A 7541-nucleotide genomic window follows, 5' to 3' on the forward strand; every position below is an offset into this window, starting at 1 on the left:
TTTAGAGCTGTAACGACAATACCGTGATACTTTTGCTTAAGGTTATCATACCGTCAAAATCTCATACCGGCCCATGCCTATTTATTGTATACTTGCAAAAAAAATTGTTTCACTTGTACACAGTCAGAGAGCGGGTGAGAGAAAAAAAATAGTGTTACATTTACATTTAAAGTGTTTAGCAGATGCTCTTATCCACAGCGACTTGTGAAGTTCACATTTGAGACTGTTTTGATCAACAGATGGCAATTTGTAATTTACAATGTGATCTGCTAGGAAAATAAAGGCTTCCTGTGCAAATACAAACAAGTACTAACTGGTACATTTAAACCTTATACGGATACAATAAAACCTTGTTTGAATAAGCCAATACAAGATTTGCTTACTTGAGTCTTGAGCCTGCATGTTGAAAAAAATCACCTTCACAAAAGCTCATTAAGATCGATTGAACCAATTTTAGGGGAACGTAATGACCAATTAGCCTTGCCTGATGGCACAGTATAGTCTATTGAAGTCAAGACGTGCTGACTTGCATCTATATTCCAGACCTCCGGCCAAAAAAGGTGTTGCTTTCATTACTCTTAAGTACAATTGTTACAGGATCTCTATCTCGTCCTGAGAAGTTTCTTTGGTTTCAGCACCACAGTCAGTGGACAGTTCCAGTAAGTGCTTCCTGCAGCCAGCATTACACTTCTTATTACTTTTTCAATGGTTTTAAATTACTTTAATTGGCTACTGTAGCATATCTGAAAGAGTGTATTAATTTTAAATGGCAGTTTATTGTAGTGCAATTGCTAATTATGCTGACTAGGCCTATACCAGAGTTTTGGCTAAAGAAACCTAAAAATGTGCTTCCTTTGGTAATGTCTAAATCGACAGGTTTTATTGAATTCAAAATTAGTATTTTATGTGACTAAATCAACCTAGATAGATGCTCCACCTAAAGTCATTTTGTAAGGGTAAGATTAGTCACTGTGCAATTTATACAATTTATACATGACTTTCAGGGGGATTGACATTTTTAAATGGAATTTAATGGACCCTTTTCACATTTCAGGGGGTCCTCAGAAGCAGATGCCATCATAGTTGGGTAAACTTCTATAGTGGTGAACAGAAACTACTACAAATATAATTTTTGCGCTCCAATAGCAAAAGAAAAAACAATCCATGATAGCGTTTCTATAACCTTACAAAAGAGGAGAAAATATAGAGAGACTGGTCGGAAGAAGAATTTTCCGTCACTCCCTCAGACTTTGTATTAGAAACATCTATGCAGCAGTGTTAACTATATACATTAAGGTAATATAACACAAAGTATAGTGTTATAAATGTACATTAATGAAAACAAATTAAAATGCCAGATTTATGATGTTAACAACTGTTAAAACTAGTCATCAGTCTGTGAAAAGGTGATCTCAAATAGTCTTTTTAGCACAGTAACATCAACTATATTTTACATTTTTAAACAAACCCAAACGTTTTTATGATAAATTCTATAAAAACATTGAAGTGATAACGTGACAACAAACACATGAAGCTTTGTGCAATGATGCTTATATTAATCAAACAGTAAAAACGACCATTCCCGCCCAAAACAACACGACTTTAGATGAAAATTCGAAGCAAGCACTTGTGGCACAAGGTTATCCTGCACCACTTCACAGACGATAAGTGGAAAGAGAATTTTAGATCCACACGACAGTCATTTGCACATGCGCAAAACTTTACAATTTCGGTTTTCAGTCAGATCAAGTGTTTATATGGCCTATCACACGGATTAGAAAAGGTTTATCCAACCCCTCTCAACCCGACTGAAACTTCAATCGGTTTGGGCATTTTTATTCCGATTTGAGGTGTTTGCATGGAGCATTTTCATTCAGATTGGACTTTTAAACCGTGGAAATGTAAATGTAAATGCGCTTGTGTTTTGACGGTGTTCCTTCCCGATAATGTAGGCCTACTGTTGCTTTGGTTACCTCTTCAAGCAAAAACTATAGATTTCTTTTGCGAACGTCAGTTTACCGTCAGATGAAAATGGGCGCCCTGACTAATTTATAATTACTTTGTGCTTACGAACCCAACCACTGGCAGAAATGGCTCCATAAATAACAACTGCACGTATCTAAGTAAGCTATTATAGTTTTTTATTTAATTATTATTTTTGTATTTAATTATTATTAAATAAAATGCACTATATTAAATCAACACGTTTCCTGCCCTGCTAAGATTAATCATACAGTGTATATTATTTGTAAGTTAACACAGTTACACAGTTAACACAGACTAACCAGATAGATAGATAGATAGATAGTAAAAGGCTTAACTCACTGATTGCATTGCAGCGCCAAAAACTGCCCACGTTCAGCTGAAAGCTTTATTATTACTCTCCCTCAAATCCCTCTTTAGCAGAAAGAGAGAGAGTCAGCGCAGTGCGAGATAGAGAGAGAAACAGAGGAAAGCTCTGCTTTACACTCATTTGGACTCGGAGCGCGGATCGTTTCGGCGAAGGGATAGAGTACCTGCGATCGGACATCCAGCAAATTCATAAGAGAGTTGACCGGCCAATTGAAGACATGCGCTCACTGGTTTGAAATCACGCGAGCTAAAACATCGCTCAGATTAAAAAGTACCACAGTAGGCTACTGAATTAGCACTGGAATGTGTATTTTCACATCACTCTACAGACGTGACTTTTTGGAGGGTGTTTGAGGAGGACATGACCTCAGTTGAAGTGTTTCTTGTATTGGATATAAACAATAAACGCTTGAGTCTGTGGAACTGAACAATCCTGGCAACTCCAGAGCAACATCCAGTAACGACGTCTGGGCTGGAGAGCAGGTGCTTGTCTCTTCTTAAAGAGGAAAACAGACAGAGGATGTGACCGAAATATGGGACAGTGTTTCCGATTAGCAATCACAGCAGATTCGTATTTTATCGGCGTGTCCTTGTAACGCCGTCCAGTAGCCTACTGACTGAAGCGACCGGACCAGCGCACAGAGACGTCCTCCGGCTACTTCCACTCGGTGAAACCCCTGCGAGATCACCTCCAAAGTAACTTGCACGCCTGGTCGTCCCTGGAGCCCGCTCATGGGTGCCGCTGGACCGGATGGCGTGCTACTACCTTGTGATCAGCTCCACGCATCTCAGCAATGGACACTACCGGAGCATCAAAGGAGTTTTCCGGGGTCCACTCTGCAAAAGCACCGGAGGCGAATCACCGGTAATACTACTCAATCGTCGTTTTTGTTTATTAAAGATATCGCCACGATGCGCTATTAGGAACTCATTAAGCACGTTTTGTTGGTTTGGATTGGTTTTACGCTCTAGTTGTCTCAGTTAAAGTATGTTTATAAAACGCATGTGACAGCAAAATCTGGACATATACTTTTTTGATGGCCATATAGGCTACTAAGTGGGAACACCTTTGAATGAAATGGAAACGAGAGGATTTAATGAGCTAACTCATGTCATCAACATGACTTGTAATTTGCATTAGACAGTGAAATCCTAAAAACATTGTGTTTTATGTAGTATGGATGAGGGACTTTATGTATGTAATGTGTAAGGCATCACTGCATAGCCTATATCTCAGATGATGCCAGGCTTGTGAGTCCATGAGGCATTTGTGACTTTATTTGTGCTGTGATCACAGACCCCTGACGCTCTCCTAACAGAGACTGATGGCAGGTCTTGCTCTGTTGGGCTCAGATTGAGCTATATGTTAAACTTTGACCTCACTATTCTGGTACTAACCCACCTATGGATGTCACAACGCCATGCTTACAAGCTTCAGCAACTGAATGGGAAATTCTCTGATGGTCCTAACCATACGAAAACAGATTTAACTTTATTTCCTGAAATGTCTGTCATATTTGAGGACATACTGTTATTACTTTATCACCAACTACAAGTGAATCCATGTCCCTTACTCTAAAAAAAAATATATAAATAAAATAAAGGTCTAGAACCAGTTTTCACTTAGAAATTGCACAAATAATTACAAAGAAATGGCAAGTAACACATTGAATTAAACATGACATTTTGACATGAAGTAGAAAAACTAAAATTGTATTTTTATTTTTTATGTATTTCTTTGATTAACATACTCCAAAAATATTTGTTTTATTTACAACATTTAAAAACTTTACAGGGTATACTGAAATTTTTTTTGTAGGATTTACTTTGAAACAATTTTCTTTACGAAATTGCTGGTAAATTTCACAAATTACAAAGGCAAATAGCATGTAATATTTAATTTAACATCAAATTTAGTAGTAAGACTAAAATTTTATTTTCTTATAAACATACTCCAGTAAGTAACGTTTTTTTGTTTGTTTGATTGTTTTACAACTTTTAAAAAATAATTTTGCTGTGTAGTGTTTTTTGTCATCCATATGTATGTGTAAAGGTCATGATACATGGGGCAACTTTTTGAGCAGTGTTGCTGGGCAATGTTTCCGTCAGTGGGAAACCAGGTGAGACACAGGGCCCTCGACCGGTCTAAAGAATCCAGATAGAAATTGTTGGCTATTTTCAATGGGAAAGTGCCCAAGCAACATTGCTCAAAAAAGTTGCTCTGTGTATCATCACCTTAATTCTTTGGAGGGCATCACTGGCCTCTTATTCTGACGATATTATAGTTGTTTTTAGTCAGCATATTGAATGACTTTAAAGTTTCCTTTTGTTATTTAATGCTTCAAAAAGAGCTTGCAGTAAACCAGAATTTATATGAGATAAATGTCTTCTGTGAGACTTCAGTATAAATGCCCACTGCTATGATTGGCTAACATTTTTGAATATGAAATGAGCATTACAGGTGGAACTCTCTGGAAAGTTTTTGTTGCGTTGTTACTATAACAGCTGCCAAGATTAACTAATTGTGAAAATTGTTAATTATAGCCTTATTCTTAGGACTACTTCAGTCTTCCACAGTCTTCTGAAGTTTACAGAAACAAATTAATTTAAAACACTCACTGGATGCCTCAAGACTAAAACTGCACTTTATCTCTGCACATTCTCACATTTTCGAATATAGGCTGTTCTTTTTTCTTCCTTAAAAAAATAAATAAAATAATAATAATAAAATAAATATCTTTTTTTAAATTTTTGACTCTATGCCTCTAAATTTTTTTAATTAAATTTGGTTTAGAAATAAACACATACTTATCATAGAAGAGATACAGTCACTGTATGTATGAATTGCATTTTTTATGTATTCTTTGACCCCCTCAAAGGGGTTAATCCAAGTTTTCTTCCCCTAGACCAGCATACATTGCTATAAATGAGAGATTCTGTGCAGATTCTGCTAATAAAAGTCTTTAGAACAGCAAAAACAGCTGAATCTTCCTGCGTTTCCCTTGGGATAGCCTAAAGACCAAAACTAAACCTTACCAAATGTTCCCCATCATTGAGTCTCCTGTTTAACTCATTGGACTGGAATGTCTCAGTCTTAGTGAGGTGTCCCAGAGTACATATTTGAATTAGCTTTCTGCTACAGCAGTCAACACCTGTTCGAATGCCCTGTGGTTCACCCAGTGTCTTCAAACTCATCTTATGGGGCTCCATCTCTGCTTTTTGTGGAGAGGCTCCAAACAGATCTTATGCTGAACTTGCTCAGTATCTGGGTTATTCCCTCTCACTCCGCCCATGATGCTGTGTGGATGTTTGATGTTGAACTGCAGCAGGGACTCGGTTTGCATTCAAAATGCCGTCTCCCACCACATTTTTAAAACATGTATACCACTGAAGAGGCATATGTTGATAGCTCTGCCTGCATGAGTGAGACACAAATGCACAATTTATGTGCAGAGGCAATGAGTTTTAATTAGTTCTAAAACATTACAGCTATTGCGCTAGAGTGAAGGGACTTGTCAGTTTGTGTTGGCTGCTGCTGAGATAAAGAGGCATTTCTTCATGCTTTGAGTGCAAGTTTTTTTTTTTTTTTTGCAATTTTTCAGGGGGATCACCCAGGTTTTATTTTTCTTTGCATTTATCTAAAATAGAAATCTTTTGTAACATAATATGTCTTTACTGTGTCTTTTTATAAATTTGCTTCATCCTTGCTGAGCAGAAGTATTTTAATAATTTCTTTTAAAAATATATGTTAATAGCCTCAAATTTTTGAATGGTGGTGTATATTTTTAACAGAAATGCTTCACTTATTTTAACTAATATTTGAACTTTCATCAACAAAATCAAAGTCATGTGGTGCGACCAAAATGCATGTTGGAAATAATGATTCAAATGTGTGCCCCCACATGTATTCCCACAAGAGAAAAATGATTTTTTTACTTGGTTACACCACATGAATGTTTTCTTGGTCCAAAAATGCTTTTTCAAAACCGAATGAAACCAACAAGAGTACAAAGAGTCATTTTCTGAGAATCTGGCAAATGTTTTTCAAACTAGCTTTTTCTTTCCCTTCAAAGATTTTTTATTTATTGTGGACATACATCATTTACCCATTAAGTGTTTTTACATCATTGTACCATACTCAATGCTATAGGTCTGAGCAATAGTTCTACAATGGATCATAATGGCATGACGTTAGCTGCAGCAGTCACCATTTCATGTTTTACCTGACTAGTCAGATGACCTTTAATGACTCATGAGTGTTATGGTCAGGAAATGTCAGGGTGATTTGAAAACCACTGGCTACCTAATGTCTTTTTATTTAACAAGGATATATCATTGCTAGAATAGTTACAGATTATGGAGTTTGCTGTTCTTGCTACTTGCATATTAGCTCTTAAATTCTTCTGAACTGCTGCCAGTCGACTTATATAATGCTCGTTAAGAGCTGCCAGAGAAACTGTTATCTGTGATGGCACAACTTGCATTTTTGACACAGTACCAAATAAAGAAATTAATTAACAAAAACAAGCAGGTGCTCCTAAGTCTTTTGGCCCATAGGGCTGTCATGTGGAGAGGCAGTTGTCCAAGTGCACCCTACAAACACACACTAATGAGTGTATACTGTAGTAAAATGAGTCCAGATGTAAGAAGTCTTAGTTGCTATATATATATATCTCTATGTTTATATATATATATATATATATATATATATATATATATATATATATATATATATATATATATATATATTGACAGCCAATAGATTTAAGAAATTTGAAATAATTTGAAAATTAAAAAAAAAAAAGTGTCAAATAAACATATTTTAGATGACAACTTGATTCTGTAATCCTATTACAGTATTTTTCACAAATAAAGAAATATTAAAAATTTAAATAAATAAAAAAGAAAGTAAACACTGCAACCAACAGGGCACTCAGTAATCTGGGACGTTTGTGTGCGCTGGGAATCATATTTTTTCAAATAAAACCAAGGTAACACTCATTATTTCATACAGCACACAGTGAAAATGACATGAATATGACAGCAGGCAAATAGATAAAGCACAGCATAGTTTGAAATCACGCGTTTAATGTTTGTCCGCATTCAATTTGCACGGTCCGACCATCACACAGACTACATGCGATCATGCAGGATACAAATGCACACTTCACAAGATCTCACAGCTGGAT

The 7541-nt window shown here is 36.2% G+C and overlaps 1 long non-coding RNA gene across 1 annotated transcript in view; it reads right to left on the minus strand.

The window, feature by feature from the left end:
- The window catches only part of LOC107593702 (uncharacterized), an 11845-nt gene extending 5349 nt beyond the window's left edge, over window positions 1-6496 (minus strand). The window contains exons 1-2 of the long non-coding RNA XR_001610112.1: window positions 6486-6496; window positions 3659-3661 (exon numbers count right to left, since the gene is read on the minus strand). This is a non-coding gene — a long non-coding RNA (uncharacterized lncRNA). The remainder of the gene's footprint in view (window positions 1-3658; window positions 3662-6485) is intronic.
- Window positions 6497-7541: the final 1045 nt, after the last annotated feature.

The sequence above is a fragment of the Sinocyclocheilus grahami genome, unplaced genomic scaffold (assembly GCF_001515645.1).
Source record: "Sinocyclocheilus grahami isolate Dianchi unplaced genomic scaffold, SAMN03320097.WGS_v1.1 scaffold175.1, whole genome shotgun sequence".
In the NCBI taxonomy this organism is placed as follows: Eukaryota; Metazoa; Chordata; class Actinopteri; order Cypriniformes; family Cyprinidae; genus Sinocyclocheilus; species Sinocyclocheilus grahami.